Source organism: Halichoerus grypus, chromosome 1 (assembly GCF_964656455.1).
Source record: "Halichoerus grypus chromosome 1, mHalGry1.hap1.1, whole genome shotgun sequence".
Taxonomy (NCBI): Eukaryota; Metazoa; Chordata; class Mammalia; order Carnivora; family Phocidae; genus Halichoerus; species Halichoerus grypus.
In genome coordinates, this window is record NC_135712.1 from 1,501,744 (window position 1) to 1,523,751 (window position 22,008).

Genomic DNA, 22,008 nt, shown 5'->3' on the forward strand with positions numbered 1-22,008 from the left:
ATGGGAAATTAAAGCTTGCTGCGCACACTGAACAACGCACCAAGCAGGCCGGGGGTCTCCCCATCCAGCTGCACCTTACTGTTGTACAGTCATTCCCACAGGGACCCAATGCTCCCAGCACTGGGCATGGGCTCTGCGTCTCCACAGAGAGAAGGCACTGGGGGGTGGAGACGGACAGACAGAGGGAGGAGGGGGAGCACTCAGGTCAAGCGGGGCATGTGACCCTGGGTCCAGCAGGCGGCACCTGCATCGTTCCAGCCCAGAAGAGGCACGTCTCAGTTCAGGGCACGGAGCAGACTGCCTCAACCACCAGGATGGCGGACGGTGAAGGCAGGTACGAAGGATGTGGGAGGAGCGAGCCCTCCCTGTCCTCGGCACCTGCTCCCTCCAGGACGACGGTCCACCCTTTGGCCACACATGTCCAAACAACCCAGAAAGGCCAACAGGCCAGCAGAGGCGCCTCTGCCACGGGGAGCACGCAGGTGAGCAGCGGTGCCTCCGGGCAGGGGTCCTTGGCCTCCCCACCACAGGGGGCTTGGGTATTCAGGCAGCGGGAAGTGGAGGTCTGCCTCCCAGGCGTTGACACCTCTTTTTTTTTTTTTCTAATTCTATTTAGTTACATACAGTGTATTATTAGAAGTCAACATCTCTTACAGGCGGGACTTGAGGTCTTATCTCCCATGATTAACGGGGTTACTTGTGCCAGAGATCTACACTAAAAGAGATGATCAGCCACGTTGTTTTTATTATGACTTCCCCCCCTTGTTTTACGGAGTGGTTTTTCATAAAAATGAGGACTAATTTTGCCCAATCATTGCTAGCAAACAAATAAGACCAACAGAAAAGCATTTCAGGCCCCGAACCCCAGCGGAGCCCGAGAGCCACCAGCCTGTGGCTCGGCCCCGTGCCCGCAGCATACACACAGATGCAGGGGACACGAGGCCACAGAGGCACTGCAACCCACCTTCTCCCATAAGAAACTCAGACTGGATCACACCTAGAACAAATCAAGACAAACAAAAATCTCTCCACAGGCTAAAAGACAAAGCCAAGTAAGAAAAGGAGAGGGATGGGGCACCTGGGGGTTCAGTCGTTGGGCATCTGCCTTCGGCTCAGGTCATGATCCTGGGTCCTGGGTTGTGGGATACAGCCAGGAAGCCTGCTTCTCCCTCTCCCACTCCCCCTGCTTGTGTTCCCTCTCTCGCTGTCTCTCTCTGTCAAATAAATACATAAAATCTTAAAAAAAAAAAAAAAAAAAGAAAAGGAGAGTGAAAGGAAAGATTATTTTGAGAGATTTTCTCAGGCAGGGCGCGGAGGGCTCACAGGCAGCCCCGGGCAGGTGGGCAGTTCCAAGACCCCAATAGACTTCAGGGTCTAGAAAGATCTGTTAAGCCCTAAGCTTCCTGAAGGACCCTGTAACTAACAAACACAGCCAACAGCCTCTTCGATCGTCATGCACCTATATGTTAAATAAACCTGCGATGTTCTCAACTCCTTTCATCAGATTCATATCAAACTAACACATTTCCAGAAGTTCTTAACTCCAAGTCAAACAAATGTGATGTCTGTATTTAAGTAACATTATAATTTTAAAAGTACTCAGTGAGGTTATTTATCAAACACTAAAAGTTAGTATAGTTAGTATAATATTATCCATTGCAAGGAGATGAACTGTTTAAATAAAAAAACTTTTAGTATTTTTTATAGAAATCTCTCAAATTGATCTTCTTGCTCTCTTACTTAAGGCATAATAAATGTAAGCTTTTAACCAGAAGATGCCGACTACTATTCTCTTTGGTGAACAAAGCAAGAAACAAAAGGTCCCTGGTAAGGTGTTGCCATAAGCCAATCTCCCAAGCCCCAAATCACACCACCCAGATGCTCCAAGATGTATCCAAAAGGACTTGAGGAAAAAGTTTTCCTGAACTAGTGGTACACAGACACTTGGCAGAAGCAAAAGAAATCCTCTCTGGAAAAATGCACCATCATCTGAGGCCTCAAAGAATTCATACAAGTTGTTTTCCAAGGAAAATGAGCAGCTCTCAGTAAAAAAGATAATCCCACAAGGAAGCAAGCACTGAAGGGTAAGCAGCATAAACAAGAGACAAAAGAAACAGACATTTAGATGTGACAGACCTGTCAAGCACACCATATATAAAATAACTGGTTAATAAAAATAGAACAGGGGTTGGGGTGCCTGGGTGGCATAGTTGGTTAAACGGCTGACTCTTGATTTCGACTCAGGTCATGATCTCAGGGTCATGGGATCAAGCCCCGTGTCATCGGGCTCCGTGCCCAGCAGGGAGTCTGCTTGAGAGTCTCTCTCCCTCTCCCTCTGCCCTGCCCCACTCATGCTCGCATGTGCCCTCTCTAAAAACAAAAATAGATGGGAAGCAGGAAAATAAAGAATAACCAATCAGACTTGGAAAAGAATAAACCTTCTATAAATAAGAAATTATTAAAGACTAAAATTACTAAAATTAAAAACTCGACCGTGGGTTTTACCATCCTACTAGACAAAGGAGAAATTGAGTAAACCAGGAGAGAAAGCTGAGGAAGTGACCAGATGGCAGCCTGGGGAGAAGAGGGACAGAGGAAGGGGCAGATCCAAGATGCCCAACCGACCCCACGCAGAGGAAGCCAACCTGTAGCCCAGACCCGCGAGGAGTGGCAGGCCGGCAGGGCCAGCTCCCCAGACAGCCGGGGAGGAGGGCGGAAGCTTTCAGGGGGACGCAGAGAAAAGCTGAGCCTGACAGACCCACCTAACATCTTTTCACAATGAGAACAAATAAAGATGTTTCCCCAGCAAATCGCACCTGAGATGGCTGGCCACCAGCTGACCCTTGTTTGGAAGAAACCCTAAAGGATACCTTTCAGAAGAAGGGAAGTGATCTTGGAGAGAAAATAAGTAACAAAAAAGAATGAAGATAAAAGCAAGTGGCATGTGGAACATGACATTTCTGTTCAGGAGTGCTTTCATGTTAACTTTCTGGAATTTAAGTAAAAGGTTTTTTTTCTTTTTAAAGAGTGCTTTAATTTAGAGTCTTCAATAATCCAAATTGGTATTTTCCTAAATTTCCCTTAGTACAACGAACCTGACACTTTTCTCAAAAAATACGATCTAACTGTGAAAAAACTGAAAACAGAAAAAAATAAAGAAAGAAGCTGATAAAATGAAAACACTTTTTTTTTGCCAATCATGAAAATAGCCCAAGCATGCAGATGTCCCTACATATTCCTTCCCTTGGGAGGAGCGACGGCGACAGCTGGGGATGGTGTCCTTGAAGGCTCGCGTGTGCCCCTCCTGCAGTTACCGTGAGCAGAGATGAAGGGCTCAGCGGAGGGGTGCACCCCCAGCCGTGCAGCCTTTGCTAGACCCTCATGTACGGGGCTGCTGCCTGGGTGAGTGCCCCGGGGTAGAGAACAGCTGCTTCACACATGTGTCTAGAGCAGGGACTCCTCGAGGCTTCACGTCCATGAGAAAGGCAAAACTGTGTACAAAATGGTGTGTTTCTAAGCCCACGCGCATCTTTCTAACGACAACGTCCACAGCTTTAATCGGGTGCTCAGAAGGACCTCTGGCAGACAAAGTCACCCTTCTTGGAGGACCCTGAACTGACCCAAACCCCGTCCTCTCTTGGGCACTTAACCAACAACACTTCACGTCTCTTCTTTTTTCAATACAACTATGGCTCGTCAGTGGTAACCTAAAAAGTGAAGTGTTAGGGGCACTAACCGTGGAATTCGTAACCTAAACCAGAAGAGTTACTAGCGCTCACAGGGCTCTAATTCAGTTCCGAGGCGTGTGGCTCCTGCGCAGAGGGCCACTGGCCCACAGTCCAGAGGGCAGTCGCTGTCCATGACAGCCCTAATTTATCAAGCACTCCAACTACGACCATTCTTGTTTCTATCACTATAATGTTAATTTTGCTTTATCGTTTCACATCGGTTTAACATGGGCTATTTGTGCACACAGTGATGAAAATTTCATCCGGTTTTTTAATCATGATTTTTCAATAACTAAACTTACCAGTATCATGAATCATCTCCAACCTCGTTACCCCCCCTCCAATTTCGATAAGGCAGTGACAGTTCATTTACTGGCAACCTTCTGACTCAGGGTGTGAACTCTGACTTGCCACACACTACAAGGTAAGTGTGACACAGTTACCCAGCTATGTTGAAGTGTAAGGACTGCTCTCTTACATCACATAAAATGACAGGTAAAAAGTATAACATATCTCATAAAGAATTTATACATGCTCCTGACAAATTTACTGGAGCTGACTCATTTAATCTCTTCCCAATTCTTTGATAATGTTGAGCAATTTTTCCACTAGAAAGAACCACCACTGTTAAAGATATTCAAGGTATGGAATCTTGCCATTAAGGGTGACCTAAAAAGGTTTTTGGGGTGCCTGTGTGGCTCAGTCAGTTAAGCATCCGACTCTTGATTTCAGCTCAGGTAATGGTCTTGGGGTCGTGAGATGGAGCCCCTCGTCGGGCTCTGTGCTGAGAGTGGAGTCTGCTTGGGATTCTCTCCCTCTGCCCTTCCCCCCACTCCCTCTTAAAAAAAAAAAAAAGATTAAAAGGCTTTTTATTGAAAATGGTGAGAAAGTACGTGTCTTCTTTCCTCTCTTCCCAAACTCCATCAAAATGGCAGAAAAGGTACTTCTTGGCAATGAACCATAATAGCACTGAAACATGACGAAGCGGGTTCAGCAGCAGACAAGGGAACTCAAGTAAGTGGTTAAGGCACCAAGCAGATGAAATCAGGTTGACCTGAAGGAGTAGCACGAAGTACAGTGTAAGACAACTGGGGAGGGGTCTCCCAGAGTGAGGAGCCACGGGGCAGTCCTCGCACTTCTAGGCTGAGCCTGAGCATTCCCCTCCAAAGACGGTCTGGGGCTTTCCAAAAGGGGGGAATCCAAACATGGCCCCTTGGTCTTGGAAGAGAAGCAGATCAGAGCACAGGGCAATTCTACATCAAATCATCAGCACTGGAGGTACGGGGGGGAGTAGAAGACACTGACCTGTGAAGAACGAGAATCAAGCTGACACCTGACTTCTCAACAACACCAGACTGCGGAAAATAACAGGAAATGCTCTCTGAGTTTGAAGGGAAGATTATAAGAACCTGGAATTCTGGACCTGCCAAAGGATCCATCAAGTGTGGGAACACAGTAACTGCGTGCAAGAACCCAACAAGTCTCTCAGCCACACACTCCATAAAGAAACGGATTAAGGACGCACTCCAGCAAAACCAAAGCAGAATCCAAGAAACAAACGGGATGGGACATGCGAGGCCACAGCACCTGATGCAGCTCAGAAATGTGAGAAGAAACAGAGGTTCCAGTCAAACATGCTCTTTTCCTGGGCAAGAGTCCTGGGGTACAGATTACATTTTCTGCTTCTCCAGTCAGAGTGCTTGGCTCTGCGGTGAAATACATACTGTTACAATCCTACAAACATTGTCTTCCTTATGTTACCATGTTTAGATTAAAGCCACAGAAGAAACACAGAAAGCCTAACCATAGATGAGAAAGACTACAAATCCAAAACTGTAATTCACGAACACCAAGGCCTGGGGAGGCCCTGTGCCGGGCACCCTGCGAGAGCTAACAAACACAAGTGGGACCAGAAGAGTGAAGAGACACAGACCATAAACTGTTCACCCCTGGGAAGAGGGGATGGAAAGAAGTATCTTTAACTGAATTGACATGCATTAACGGGTGGGAATATGTTCTAACACCATATGCTGGTATTATTTCAAGATTTTTTAAAAACAGTTAATTGAAAGGGCACCTGGGTGGCTCAGTCGTTAAGCGTCTGCCTTCGGCTCAGGTCATGATCCCAGGGTCCTGGGATAGAGCCCCGCATCGGGCTCCCTGCTCAGCGGGGAGTCTGCTTCTCCCTCTCCCACTCCCCCTGCTTGTGTTCCCTCTCTCGCTGTCTGTCAGATAAATAAATAAAATCTTTAAAAAAAAAAAACAAAAAAACAGTTCAATTGAAAGGGCACCCTCATCAATCAGGGACTTATGAAATCACTGCAGGGCATCTATAGGACAAAATAATATGTACTCACTGTATTAAGTGAAGCAGTTATGAGCATTACATTAGTTATATAAAATCAGGATTTTTTTTTTTTGAGAGAGAGGAGCGGAGAAGGAGAGCAAGAATCTCAAGCAGGCTCCATGCCCAGCATGGAGCCCAACGGAGGGCTCGATCCCACAACCCTCAGATCACGACCTGAGCTGAAATCAGGAGTCGGACACTTAACCGACTAAGCCACCCTGGTGCACCTAAAATTGGAATTTTTTTAAAAACCATTTTTTACTCTGAAAGAAAATAGATAAAATGCATGTCCTATGAAGAGGGAGATACCATTGTACTAACATGTCCATGGTGTAATGAAAAAGGTGCATTACAGAGTGATGTAAACCCATATATAACAGAAATCCCATATATATCAGAAGTCCTATGTATATAACAGGAATCCCGCATATATAATAGAGAAATCCCATATACACACACAACAGGAATCCCATATGCACCACAAATCCCATACACACGGCTGGAATCCCATACACACGGCTGGAATCCCATACACACGGCTGGAATCCCATACACACGGCAGAAGCCAGTGTTAACATGCACCACGGGCATGCACCCTGCCGGGTTTTTCCCATGTAGCCTACGCACAGCACCTTCACGTGCCCAAACAGCTGGCCTAGCGCTGAACACAGGGTGGCGAGGACGAGCCAGCGTGCTGGAAGGCCACCCCCGTGGGAGCTGGGAGGGGCAGCGGGCACAGGCTGCTTCGGAGAAGAACGTGGGACGGACGGCACTCCGACAGAGCCGGGTCCTCTACCTCTGTCCCTAGAGGAAGAAAGCCAAGAAACACAGCAGCGCTGCTAGTTCGCACGGTGTCCTCACAGCCCAGACAGAACACGTGCCGGACAAGCTCTGTTTATGCAGCGAAAGGGAGAATATAAACCATTTGTCCACGCGCCAGCTGTTAGGCTATGTCCATCTGTGCCACGTCCCATTCCAGTGACCTGAAGAGGCCTGCAGAAACACACAGAGGGGTGCCGTCTATCGCTGCGCTCCGGGGATAAATTACGTATTTGCCCGGGAAAACAGATGCAGACTCACGAACGAAACGTTACCAGTATCTGCTGCGGGGCAGCGGGGCTCACAGAGCCTCTTTCTTCCTGTTTTGCATCTCGGCAAAGTATGCACGGTTCACAATGAGCATGTTTTGTTTTCAAATAAAATGTAAAATCTCTTAAAAGAAACTCAGAAACGCAAGAAGTGTTCTTCAAAGACGCCACCAGAGAGCGCAGGCTGGGGTCCGGCCTGGAGCCCTCCCCTCGTCCAAGGCTGCTTCCCAGTCTGGTCCTGTTTATTAGATGGAACTAGGTAGCCCCAGGGAAGTTCGCCCCGAGGACACGGGGACATGGGGACACAGGCCAACCAAGGCCATCTGACCCCACGTCCCAGAAAGCACTGTCTCTCCCCCAGGGCCCACCCTCAGGCAAAGGGCTCTGTCTCCGCAGTAAAAACGCGGCACACAGTTCCTGACAGAGAGAGGCAATCCAGGCCGTCACTTAATTAGCAAATATGTAGCTCTTCAGCTTTTGGTTCTGCAGAAAAGAATATAATAAAGCACCCTACAGCACAAGTCCTTGTCCCTGACATTTAATTTGGTGGTCATCCTTGCCCCAGATCCTGGGTGAGACGCTGGACCCCCTGAGCAAGGCCAGGGCTCTCGGGCTCGCCACCACGACGCCGTGGGCTACGTGACGCTCTGCAGCCTGCACAGCGGGGTTTGAGAGCCGAGAGCCACCCCTCGGACATGTTACAGACGCGAGCAGAAAGAGCCTGCGACTCCTGCAAGAACAGGAGGGTTTAACTGATACAAATAAAAACAGAATCTCCACTCTTAAACTTACACAGTGAACACGTAAAGTTCAAAACCCAAGGATGCAGAAAAAGGGGTAGACTCAGGTTGAAGTCAAAGACGTGTGCCCACAGGAAGTCACAACCGTGAGAGCGCCACACAGAGGTGAACAGCACGGGGGAACGTCCGACCCCTGTGAACTGTGCATGGGCCCCAGGGCTCGCTCTGCCTGGAGGAGGTGGGTCACCCAGAGCCATCACAGAAGTGGTCCACTACCCTGGTGCCCCTGTGCCCAACGAGGACACCAGCGTGCCGCAAAGCTTCCTACGTGACCACGGGCCCCCAAGAACCACTCTGTGACCAACAGCCAGACAGCAGGACTAAAGTGGGTCACCTCCTCCTGAGCACGAACAGGTGCAATCAAACATCCAAAAACATGTAATTTTGCATTTCTGGGAGGAGGGCACAGAACTAAGTTCCCAATACCGTCTATCACCAGATGACTGGCCACTTGGACTCCCCCTGGGCCCTCACCAAGCGTGTCCGTGAGCGGGCTCGAGGCTGTGCAGCAGACAGAAGTGTGTCTCGCAAAGACCACCCTGCTTCCCGGCCGCTGTCCCGAGTGAGAGCTCCAGGCCCCGTTCCCCGGCGAGCCCCGGCCTCCGCACACAACAGCAGGACCTACGTGTCCGGAGTGAGGAGCAGAGTCGGGAGCCTGTCTGCTCGAGAACCCAGCTCCCCAGCCCTGGGCGCCTCACACTTTGCCTCCCGGAAACCAGGGTTAGCAGCAGTGCCCACCGCACGCGGCACAGCCAAGGACTGAATAAAATGATCAGTCCGAGCTGCCCAGTCACGCTCCCAGTCAACAAAAATTAAGTGACGGTCAACAGTTTTCATGTCTGTTTCAGGGCAGCCCCACCTCCTCCGTGAAGACCCTGCAAACGCAAAGCTTTCCCAGTGACTGTGGGAGACACACGCCCCCGCTGGCCAGACTGGCCCTCTGCCCACGGAAGGGCACACGCCCTCGCGCCTCTGTGACCAATCCCGGCTCCACCCTGACACGCACCCTGGGCCTGCACGGGCACAGGGAGGGCCCCGCGTCCCCCTGACATCCCTGACAAACTCCACTTCCTCCCGCTACTGCCCACGCTGGTCTGTGTGCTCCAGCCGAACGGCCGCAGGCCTTGTAAGGAGGAACGGGACGGCCTCCCTGCAGCCCCAGGCCGGAGCCACGGGCGAGCAAGCGCCCGTTCTGCAGGTGACCTGACTGGTACGCGGGGTGTGTCTACTAATCCTAACAGTCATTGAAAAGAAACTTCATGCCACAACCGTGTTAGATCACGTGGTTTTCCTCAATTTATAAAAGAATTCTAGTCCTTTGGCAGCTGTTTAAAAGTACTTTTAACTAACTAAACATTTCCCTTCTCATCTGTGACATGTATACATGACCAATCATAACAGTGGATTGCTTGTAAAAGTAAAAGCCAGTTGTGGACTTCCAATGTGAAATCTCTGAAAAATTTATAAAGGGCCTAAGCTAAGCTGACCTTTGCACTTGGCAGGGAAGAGCTGACGGAGCTGCAACCGTGTCGGCGCGAGGAGCTCGTTCACACAGTGACGAACGGTGAAGACCTCTCAGTAAGTCGGGCAAGCGCCAGGTGGGCGGGAGCCCCCCCACCCCCCAGTACCCAGGGGATGCATTCCGCTGTCCCAGGCACCTTCCTCGGCAACATTAAGGACACCAGTTGTAAGAGACCAAGTTCTAGAGGCACTTCAAGACCCATTAAAAATAGACAGGAGTTGAAGACAAAATGAATAATTAACATTTTACAAAATATTTTTAAGTTTTATTATCACATTTTTATTTCCCCAACGAGCCCTAGGGAAGGGGTTCAAGCAAGGCAAGTAGATTCCTTTTTTCATGAACAAATAAAACCAAACATTAAAAGATGATGTGAGAAATACTTAGACATTCTGTCTCCAACTCCAGATCTTCCCATGACCCCGTAGGCTCCATCTGGCTGTGGTCCAGAAAATACATAGGACCCCCGGACCTCCCCCCTGGACTGTGGCACGGGGACACACAGGACCCCCGAGCGTCCCCCCTGGACTGTGGCACAGGGACACACGGGACCCCCAAGTGTCCCCCCTGGACTGTGGCACAGGGACACACGGGACCCCCGAGCATCCCCCCTGGACTGTGGCACGGGGACACACGGGACCCCCAAGTGTCCCCCCTGGACTGTGGCACAGGGACACACGGGACCCCCGAGCATCCCCTCTGGGCTGTGGCACGGGGACACACGGGACCCCCAAGTGTCCCCCCTGGACTGTGGCACAGGGACACACGGGACCCCCGAGCATCCCCCCTGGACTGTGGCACGGGGACACACGGGACCCCCAAGTGTCCCCCCTGGACTGTGGCACAGGGACACACAGGACCCCCAAGTGTCCCCCCTGGACTGTGGCACAGGGACACACGGGACCTCCGAGCGTCCCCTCTGGGCTGTGGCACGGGGACACACAGGACCCCAAGGGTCCCCTCTGGGCTGTGGCACGGGGACACACAGGACCCCAAGGGTCCCCTCTGGACTGTGGCACGGGACACACAGGACCCCAAGGGTCCCCTCTGGACTGTGGCACGGGGACACACAGGACCCCCGAGCGTCCCCTCTGGACTGTGGCACGGGACACACAGGACCCCAAGGGTCCCCTCTGGACTGTGGCACGGGGACACACAGGACCCCCGAGCGTCCCCTCTGGACTGTGGCACGGGACACACAGGACCCCAAGGGTCCCCTCTGGACTGTGGCACAGGGACACACAGGACCCCCGAGCGTCCCCCCTGGACTGTGGCACGGGACACACAGGACCCCAAGGGTCCCCTCTGGGCTGTGGCATGGGGACACACAGGACCCCAAGGGTCCCCTCTGGACTGTGGCACGGGACACACAGGACCCCAAGGGTCCCCTCTGGACTGTGGCATGGGGACACACAGGACCCCCGAGCGTCCCCCCTGGGCTGTGGCACGGGGACACACAGGACCCCCGAGCGTCCCCTCTGGGCTGTGGCACGGGGACACACAGGACCCCTTACAACTCACAGTTCATCTTTCAACCTCCTGGTGATCCTCTGGGCCTTTGGGATGGCAATTCTGGGATCATCACCCCGTGGGCCCAGGACATCCAGTTCACCATGCCATCTGTGGAAATTCCTAACCGCAGGCCCTTGGCTCTCAAAAGTGTCCCCATCTGAGCAGTAAACTTCCTGGCCACCTACTTTAACACAAGCCTGTGTCCCCAGACCAGAGGGGAAAGTGAGGGTCTACAGAGTACTGCTGGCTACCCAACTCCCCACTTCACCCCAGGTGGACCAACCAAGAGATATTCGGGGACCCAGGTCCCCTCACCTCTTATTTCCACCCAGCTGCATTTAGAACAGAAGGAGTATCTCCCAGAGCAGCTGCGCTTGGAGATAAACTTGAGATCAGGGCTTGCGAGCCGGTCCTGGCCCGCGCCCAGACGGCCAGGGAGTAAGAGGAGAGCACTAGACGGAGCCCCAGAAGTACAGAGAAGGCAAGGCTCTGCCAGAAGCTTCCGTGTATCTCCAGGGAACTGGCCACACGTATAGTAAGGCTATCAAGTATTCATGCCTTTCGTAAAACCAAAACTGGCAACTCCAGAAAAGACACCTGTGACAGAACTCAGAAACGATGAGCCAATTTCTTTAAGTTACAAGGGAAACAAAGGTTTGCTTGTTTTTAAGAAAAGATGTAGGTGTGACAAGAGCTGTGGCAGAGAGCCCTGACCCCCACCCCCATTTTCTTCCCCGGGGACAGAAGTGTGAGCTGCGCACTTTAACTGGCAATCAAAAGAAAGTCCAGGGGCACCTGGATGGCTCTGTCAGTTAGGCGTCCGATTCTTGGTTTTGGCTCAGGTCATGATCTCAGGGTCCTGGGATCGAGCTTGTGTCGGGCTCGTGCTCAGTGAGGAGTCTGCTTGAGATTCTCCTTCTGCCCCTCCTGCTCATTCTCTCTCAAATAAAATCTTAAAAAAAAAAAAAAAGAAGGAAGGGAGGGAGGGAGGGAGAAAAGAAAGTCCAAATGATCACTAAACACATGAAAGAAGTGCTCGACGTCATCAGCCATCAGGGGAATGAAAATTAAAACCGCAGGGAAATACCACAGAGCACCTTTGAGAATAGTAAAGATTAAAAAGGCAGAAATGATGAAGACTGCCAATGCCCCGGGGGGGCGGGGAGTGTGGAGAGAGTGGAACACCTACGGATGTTCGAGTATGCCCACCTAGGGCCCAAGCCCAGGAAGACTGGCGCTTCTCTATCAAAACACGTGTATCAGAATGGTCACCATGGTTTTACTCATAACGGCCCCAGATGATAAATATCCACCATCAGAAGGATGAGTGAACGGACGATGTGGGCAAACAGTGGATTATTTTACACAACACTAAAAACCCCCACACCAGACCGAGCCTCTCAGATACAATCCCGAACAAAAGAGAAGAGACACAAAAACGCTTTCTTTGTATTTATACAAAAAAGTTAAAACCAACAAGCAGGCAGGCAGGCCTACGGCCCAGAGCTGCAGGTCAGGTGCTCGGGTGCACGCCTGTCACCCAGAGGCCAGGCCGGCGGGAGGGTCTGGGCGCCGGCTGCACCCCGCGGTTTGTCCTGGGCGGAAGCTCCGTAGAAGCATGCTCTGGGACAACTCACTGACGGTGACGGCACATCTGAGCTCCGTGCGATGCTCCTCGGCGGTAGTTACACCACCGAGCGCTGTCCAAGCCACCGCCGCTGGGCGGGAAGCGTGGGAAGCAGAGGGTGTCGCAGGTGCCAGATGTGGAAACAGAGACCTCAGCGGCGCACACACAAGCACCCGCTGGGGAATAGAGGCGGATGCACAGCTCGCTTTTATGAAGCCTGAGAGGAATCTGTTTTGAAACACTTCATATGAGATTTAATATGTTTCTTTATTACCTTTTAAAAACAATGGCTTATTCAGAATAAATAAGCACAGGTCCCGGGGAGTGGTGTGTGGGGCCCACCTTCTCCCCCTTGAGCCTTTCCTGGGCGTGGCCTTCTGTTATTAAATTGTATGCTTTACTTATTCAAAATAAAACGAATCCTGACAACAGCTGTATCTAGAAATACTAAAGGCACAATCAGGGCTGGCAACCTCCTGACTCTCAGAACTTCTACAATCAGGGCTGGCAACCTCCTGACAGAACTTCTACAGGGACGCGCGTGGGCTTGGGTGTACCAGGATTAGTCCTCAAGCTGCTACCGGCGAAGAGTTTAATCTCCTAGGAATTCAAATAGGTTCCCGTCAGTGACAAGTATTTAGTTCAATTCTTGAAGAAAAAAATGAATAAAAACCAAATAGTGAACAAATTCTCTGCACTCCTGCCTCACCTGGTTCTCGGAAAAAACGACCCCCACACACCCCCCACCCACCCCCTCGGTCTTGAAAACCTGCCGGACTGGCTGGAAACACAACCATTACTTGGGATACACCCGCACCATTTTCCAAATTAGTTGAGAAAGAAATTAATAATTATTTCATAGAGTAAACAGATTAACATTTGAAAGTTTGTTTCATGAATGGAAAATGCTAGACATGCTACCCTGGGGTTAACTTCACCACCTTCAGAAGAAAATTATGCAGGGAAAAGAATCTCACATTTTCTTCTCAAAATTTAGAAATGAAAAGGTCAAGTAAAAATAAATACAAAGCAAACTAATTTGAGCTCCTCTTCTCCCTGAACAAGCTAACAGAACAGAAAGCTAAAGTTAAAAATAAAAGAAGTGTGAGCTTCTTGGAGGAAGGGCTGTGGGGTAGAAGTATATGCTCACATCTGACTTTCAGCTGAGACAGGACTAGGTGGCAGGCCTCCCCAGCTACGCTCTGCTTTCCCCAAACACCCTAATAAAGACAGAACAAAAAAGAGAGAAAAACTCCTCACAGTAGAGCTGAAAACCACATATTGACAATCTCATTCCTGCAATGATCTACTGTGGAAATCCAAAGCAAAGTTTCAGGAGTAAACACAGTATTTTTACTTAAAGCTAGTTTGTGTTGGCTTTTCTATCACGTGCAGCGAAAACATTAGCAAACCTGGAAACACCCAAAACGTGCACAACAGGGTTGAAAACACTGTGGTCACGCGCTCACCCTTCACGGACTGTCAGGGACGCGCCCGGAGGGCGCCCACAGCCAGGAGCGGAGGGAGAGCGCCGTGGACGGCGCGATCAACACCGCGTCCAGAGGGGGGCCCCCGAAACAGCTCCCCAGACGGGAAGCCGCTCACAGGTGAGGGCGGCAGCATGCACGCCCACGCGCGCGCATAGCCCTGCCCACGCTCACGGGAGGCAGCTGGGCAGACTAGTGGCTCCCACGTGAACTCCAGAGCCCCGGGGACTGACCAGGCGCCAGCACCACGACAGCCGCGCATCTTGGGCAGCAGCTTCGTCTGTGGCCTCGGTTCCCCATCTCTTCCGCGAGGGGTCAGCAGTGCTCGCTCCCTGGGGCTGCAGAGAACAAGCAAGCGCCCAGGGTGACCCCCGTACCCAGTGGCGCCTTTGTGCATGAGTGCACGTGTGTACACGCGGCAGGCACCACCCAGCGTGGTTACGGAGGTCATCCGAGTGAGGAGACGACTGCTCTCATCACTTTTTCTTGTCTCTTTGTCTGAACGCTCTGTGACAAGCATGCAATTTGTAACAGAAGAACACGCCCAAGAAAGGCTCGAGGGGGCGAGAAGGTGGGCCACACACACCACCAGACTGAGGCAAGGCTCAGGGTACCACAGCCATCACGGGGGGCCGCCCGTGGCAACAGGCTGAGTATGAAACGGGCAGAGCGAGAGCTCAGGTGTAGACTCTTCTCTGAAATGCTTTGTTGTACGTAAGAGCCACAGTGGAGGATGGAGAGGCACGTTCTCTCCAGCCAGGCCCCTAATGCACCTAAATTAGTTCAGATGTAATACAGAAAGAAAATGCCTTTCTCCCATGCACAAATACATCCTCCAAAACGGGACGTGGTCAGCAGAGAAGGGGGCTCGTGGCAATCAGGGAAGGGGACGGCAGGGGATCCTGGTAGTCAGAGTGAGCAAACCCAGAGCGGGCTATGTGGAAGGGGCCAGCGAAGCCTCAGGCTTCACACCACGTGGCGGCCCCGTCGCCCTCTCCTGACCGCTCCTGCACCTGGCGCAGTCTCATTACACAGGGTGGCTGCTATCCCATGGCTGAGACCTGCCTGAGGCGAAGCTGCTCCCCAACCCAGTTGAGAACCAGTGCCTCGGGAGCCCCCCTAGCAGCCAGCAGGGCTGACACGGGCCCTCCTGCCCACCACCACGGAGTGAGTGAGCACTTCCTGGCCCGGAAGGCCTTGGCCTGGGACCCACCGCTCCTGCCCCGCTGGGTACACGAGGACCAGAAGCAGAACTGGCGCTCGGTCTGCGTCATCACCCCTGAAGGCACCAAGCAGAGGAAAGACCGTGTGGTCTTAGACCCACACTGGGAACTACACAATTAGTCTTCAATCAAAACAACAATTCAGCCTTTAACAAAAACCCAGGGGCAGAGAATGCAGTCTCCTGTCAACAGAGGGTGTTTGTTGTGACACGGTGGTGGGAGGGCCAGGCCTGTGGTTCAGGAACGGAAGGTGCCAGCACAGCCCAGAGCAGAGGTTCTGCGCTTCGGGAGGGAAGCTCTGCTGGTCTCCAAGTCCTCCTCTGCATGTCTTTCCTCTTCTCCCTCTGACTTCTTCAGCTCAGATCCCCAAGACAGACTCGAGCCTCATGACGCCAACATTCTCAGCGCCGTGAGCACAGAGCTCGTCCGGCCACCGAAGGGTGGGCTCCACCGAGTCACCCGGCTGTGCAGGCACAGGGGTCCACAGCCACGCAGCCCGCAGACGAGGCGCCGCCCCCTCCCTGGGACTCCCCTCTGTCTCAGACCCCTTCCAGGCAAACTGGGTCCGCACACAGACACACCACAAGAAAAGGGCAGCCAAGCAGACACCCGCACACCGAACAATCCCTAAGTGTGGGGATGAGGCGTGGGCTTGGAGGAAAGGAAAACAGCCCAGAGTAACCACAGGACCCAGAGACGGAGCTAAAAGGGCGTCCGGCAGGTTCCCGAGAACCCACCGACTCGATGTGCTTAGTAGCCACAGCCTAGAGACAGAGCTGCCGCATTGCTCTCAAGCCCATTTCAAAGTATACCGCCCGACAGCAAGCTCAGAAACGAACCACCGGAAGCTTCCAGGCCCTGCGGAACTGCTTCGTCTGCCTCACCACGCCGGTGACGTATGGACACTGCTGACAGCTTACTCCCGCCGAGGTGACGAGCAAAGCCAGCACCCCGTGACGCTGGGGCGCCGTCGCTGCGTGAGAGTGCGCGGGGTGACGCACACCTGCCTTCCCCTATTTTCCTACAGGATTTTGGGCTTTTTCTTCTCCACGGTTTTTAAATATTTATGATATACGTTGCAAAGATTTTTCTCTTTGAAAAAGTTGATCCTTCTGTCTTCCGACTTTACTCACATTTTGTTGTTTTGTTTCACTCGGGCAGGTTTCCACTGTTGGCGGTATTTTTTTAATGGAGTCCATTTCGACCATCTTTTCTTCTGTTGAACCTGAGTTTTGAGTTCTACTTCGACAAGCCTTGCCCAACACTTAGGTTATATTCAGCTGTGTTTCTGTCTCACACTTGAATAGTTTCACCTTCCACATTTAGCTCTCTGATCCATTTGGAGCTTATTCTTGCACATGGTGTAAGGCAGAAATCCAATGTCTTTCACACAATGGTGCTCAACTGTCCCCAAATCACTTCTTCAGAAGTCCCTCATGACCCGGCAATCTGAGATACCACCCTAATCACAGACGACACGTCCGTCCGGATTTGGGCTTCTTTCTGAGCCCCCTACGGCACTGGTCACATCATGACCACGCGATCTCACACAGAGAGGCTCTCCGCTGCATTTTAATGTCTGGTAGGCTATGCACCTTTTCTCAGCCCCTTCTCTTCTGAGTTTCTAGGTCTCCATGCGTGCTTGTTTTTGTGTGTCCGTTTTAGAATCGATATGTCCAGCCCGAGGGAAACTAGTGACTCTTGTTGCATTCATATTTTTATTGGAATCACATGAATTCTGCACATTAGCCCCACGGAGAAGTGCCATCGTAAGGATGCTGTGACACCCTAACCACGAATAGGGCATGCCCTTCCATCTGCTCGAGGCTACTTCTGTGTCATCTCAAGAGTTTTTAGAATGGTCTTCACTTAGGTTTTGAACCTTTCTTACCACATTCATTCCTGACTATGGGATCATTTTTGTAGCTACTCTGAACGGGCCACCTCCTCTACAGTATCCTCTGTGAATACTAAGTTACAGGGATGTTTGTATGTTACATGTTTATTTCTGCCACCTTGGCGAATTTTTATGATGTGGGTTTTTTAAATCACGGATTCTGAGGCTGTGCCCTCCCACACGGTGGCTACTGTATGGGCCAGCATACCGCCATAGAAGGGGCTCCCTGAGGATCCTGCAAACATCATTTTACCTATTCTATTCCAAATTTTATGCCTGTGTTTTTTCTTGTCCTGTCCTCAACCTGGCTGGTAAGAACATTAGGATCCCCCTTATAATCTTTAATGAAACTGCACATCTGTGTTTTGTGCAACTTCTGCATCTCCCTCCCCTGGGGCCCATGCACCCAGCACCTCCCCCTGCTGTGAAGAGGACAGATTAGCACCAGAATTTACTCTGTCGGCTTCATCTTCAAATACATCTTCTTCACCCTTCTGGCTCATGTTTAAACCTTGGATAAGACTTTTTCATAGAGAAAAACAGAACTTCCATCTAAAACAAACTGAATGACTGACACTTGTGGGTCCTAAAAAAGAGATTTTTGGATTTCTAAATGTTACTTTTTTATTAAAACTTGAAATAAATAGGAAATACATATCCAACTCTTATTTCATTACTTCAGTATCCCAACAATCACGTATCGTATCTACTGCATCTTCAGCCACGTCCTCTCACTCGCAAGGGATGCCTTCCATCCTGCTCCTCCCTGGCTTGGAGTACCTTCTGCCAGAAGGACCCTAACCGACTTCAGACAGCACTAAACAGGCTTTGTATAAGTAAAGCACGCTAAACTTTTCTTACGTTGCTGGGAAAATTCATTTTTTATTAATTTGTTGTTTTGACTAATTCCTAACTCACTTTTAGGAGACTAAGAGAAAAGGGGGACAGCAAACATACCCAAGGCCTGTGGCTTCCCCCGGCTCTCCCTGGCTTTACCATGGAGACTCACATCTGGGAAATTCAATCTAGGTATCATGGTATGCATATCTACGCACACTTGTCTCTGGCCCACACAGTTAGGATGGTTTGGGAGCAACAATAATGAACACATTTAGAATGATTAGTTACTGACAGACTCTTATTTCTATTAGTCTAGGCTGCAACAATGAACATGACCACAACCCACACTGCACACAGAGAGCCTGGTTAAATATCATAAAAGGGCTTTAAAAGCAGCAGGCATCCTAGGCAAATGAAGAAAGGGACCTACTGAAAACCAAGGAATGTAGTAAGGTCTCCGTCACAGGAAACAACTGCAATAAAGACAAAGGAGTCCATGCCACCGTGGAAAAGAAAGAAACAAAAGCAAACAGCTCTGAAAGCTTGAAATCCTATTGATAACACTTGAGAATCTAAGAACAACGTCATCAACATGAAATGACAGCAAGGTAGCTCCTTTCTCACAAAAGAATTTCCATGTCAGATTGTTGATCTTTGTCCACAGTTGTTTCACAGAACAAAGACACAGGATCACGAGCAAACCAGACCAAACACCAAAGAAGCTGATCTCAGCCAGAATTCCTAGATACGGGCATGCCGTAGAGAGAAAACTCACCCAAGTTCAAAAGCCTGGACGTGGTGGGTTTCTTGGCACTTGGTAGACAGGCGAGCCAGGATTTCAGGTCCCGCACCTTCCCAGGGTGCCATACACTTGCTCGAAGCCCAGTTCTTGAAACACGCCTACAACCCACGTGTGCACACTCGTGCGAAGTAAGTCTATGAGCAAGCACAGGAACAACACACTGTTAGCATGCTTTTATCTGCATGTTCAAAACAACTCCACACTTCCTTACGCCTAACTCTTAGGGGTTGTCTCATTCAAAATATGTTCAGTTAATTGTGACCTGAGAACCACTGAGGCTTCAAGGGGGCATCTGAAAAAAATGGAGAAATCATGCCATCTATCTCTTTTATCATACTTAAAAGCCCAAAATGAAACCAGATCTTCTCTAAAAAATCACAAGTGACAAAGTCAAATATCAAAAAAGCAAAGGATCAAAGATGCATCTAAAACATAACAGAAAATCACTTCAGAAGTGAACCCAGCACCCCGCATCACGTCTCTTTGTTTTCACCTCTCTTGGTTTCCACGCTAACCCTGTTATCCAACCCAGCACTCAGCAGGTTCGGACTTCATCCAGGACTATTTCCCCCAAGGAAAAATGCCAACTTTGCATTAACGTCATAAACACCACGACCCCTTGCGGCCAGCCGTCACCTCAAGAAGACTTGCAGGACGGGTATGGAGCAGCGTGCTGAGCCAGGACCCCCAGGCTGGCTGCTGGGAGCTCACCAGGACAGCAGGTGGCACTTCCAACCCCATGGGCTGCCCACCACTGCAAGGCAGGGGCCCTGCTCCCAAAACCCCCACTTGCCACTCCTGATACTTCCTCTGCTTCAAGACCCTTTTAGTGTCCCCTGCAACACTGTGTCTGTCCACCTGGGCCAAACAGACCATCTCAACTTTGCTGGAGCTGGCTGCTAGCCAGCTGGACAGGAGTTTCATCTCAAAGCTCTTTGAGAACCCCCTCCCTGAGAACACCTCCATTCCTGGCCCATCCTCCCACCCCCACTCCCGTCTCCCAGCAGCAGTCGGGGCCGGCCCCTGCCCTATCTTCCCTCTTCTTTCTGGAGTCTAACTCTCCCCCAGAGGTCCCAAGGTAAACAGATGCAGTGGGCAACGGCCCCTCTCCTCTGGCCCTGCTCCTTTACGCCCCCCACTGCATGGGACGACTACAGAATCCAAGCTTACCACACCCAGGCAGCACCTAAGTCTTCCCAGAAGACTGTGACCACACCCACATATATGTATCCCGTTAAACCCAAACTAAATGCAACCCAATGTGACTTCCTCTCAGCCAGCTCACAAAGAAGCCCAAGGCCGTCCAAGGCCTCCTGGGACAGGGGATGTGCAAGAGAGAAGCGGGTGGACAAGGAGGAGCAGTCCTGGTGACTCAAGTTAAAAGATCTCACTCTTGAAAGATGTAAAACGTGTGAAGACACTGGCCAGGAGGGACCTCTGCAAGTGAAGTCCCTGGACATCACATCACTATGACCCCAGCTTCACCCAGGGGCCTCCCTGGCAATATGACCCTTTCCTGCTGAGTGGAGTACATGCTGGCAAAACCAAAGGATATGCTGTTGAGAATAACGAATGTGATAAATCTACAAAGAAAACCAAGGAAACAATTAACACAAAAGTCAATGATACTTAGGGCAGAGGATGAGAACACAAAAGGAGCTTCTAAGGAATTATTAGCTTTTTAAAACACATTTTTTAAAAATAGACTTTATTTTTTAAAACCATTTTAGATTTAAAAAAAAAAAGTGAGATGACAGTAAAAAGGTTTCCCACATACACTGAGTTTCCCCTTTATAAGCATCTCACATCAGTATGGTACATTTGTTACAATTAACAAACTGATATTAACATGTTATTATTAACTAAGCGTTCAGATTTCCTCAGTTTCCCCTAACGTCCCCCTTCTGTCCCAGGATCCTGTCCAGGACACCGCATGACACTGATCATGTCCCTTTACATCTCCTCTTGGCCGAGACAGTTTCTCTGATGACCCTGACCATTGGGAGGAGGACCAGTCAGGCGTTTGGGGGGATGCCCCTCGTTGGGAGGAGGACCAGTCAGGCATTTGGGGGATGCCCCTCGTTGGGAGGAGGACCAGTCAGGCGTTTGGGGATGCCCCTCGTTGGGATTAGCATGATGTGGTTTCTCATGAGTGGACTGGGGTCAGCGGTTGTCTGGGGGAAGACCACACAGGGAAGTGACCCTCTCATCCCATCCGGCCCAGGTGCCTGCCGTCAGCATGACTTGTCCCACTGCTCATGTTGGCCATGGTCACCTGGCAGAGGTGTGTCTCCCCGGTGTCCCCACCCCATGTGGCTCCTTCCCTTTCCTGCCCTGTCCCCCGGGGAAGGGAGTCGCCACGCCCAGCCCACACCTAAGGAGTGGGGAGGTGCGCTCCGCTCCCCGAGGACGGAGCGGCTGAGCAGACACTGCGGGATTCTCTTCGGAGGAGGAGATAAATACCGTTTCCGCATCAGCGCATGAGTGAATCATTTATGGATGTCCGTATGGACTCATGGGTATTTATTTTATACTGTGGGCTATAATCCAAAAGGACTTCACTCTGTTGCTGGGACTGGTCCAGCTCTGGCCACCAGGAGCCCCTTCAGGTGGCTTCTGCATCCCTCTGATGCCCATCAGGGTGGGGGCTGTGCTTTGCTTTTGAGCACCTCCTTTCTGGCTCGACCTGGTGCTCCAGGCCCACCTTGGGCACGTCCTGCTGGGCCCTAGAAAGGAGCCCTTGCTTTTTATTTTTTATATGCTCTTTCATGAAGCATGCAGTTAGTTACACATTTGAAAAATATACTTATGGAAGAAGCTAGTTTAACCTAGCTTTTAACCACCCTGAATCCGTCTTCCTACTTCTGATACAGTACCAAATTTGTTCTAAGGAAATGGACTTCCCCTGGCTACTGACCAAGTGGTCTTATGGAAGGGGCTACTGCAGTGACTGGGATGGAGGGGAAGCCTAAACCTTTCATTTTTTTTTTTTTTTTTTTTTTTAAGATTTTATTTATTTATTTGAGACAGAGAGAATGAGAGAGAGAGAGAGCACATGAGAGGGGGGAGGGTCAGAGGGAGAAGCAGGCTCCCTGCCGAGCAGGGAGCCCGATGTGGGACTCGATCCAGGGACTC

At 50.7% G+C, this 22,008-nt stretch overlaps 1 protein-coding gene across 5 annotated transcripts in view; it reads right to left on the bottom strand.

Moving 5' to 3' along the window:
- Positions 1-22,008, bottom strand: part of ADARB1 (adenosine deaminase RNA specific B1) — a 129,963-nt gene that overhangs the window by 80,571 nt on the left and 27,384 nt on the right. For 3 of the 5 annotated variants that reach the window (XM_078066242.1, XM_036073267.2, XM_036073266.2), the window contains exon 1: positions 18,847-18,987. The exons of 1 other annotated variant lie outside the window; for it this stretch is intronic. The gene's annotated coding sequence lies outside the window, so the exon portion shown is untranslated. Of the gene's footprint in view, positions 1-18,846; positions 19,008-22,008 lie in introns of those variants that run through there. One more of the 5 variants, XM_036073271.2, reaches the window with a different exon arrangement.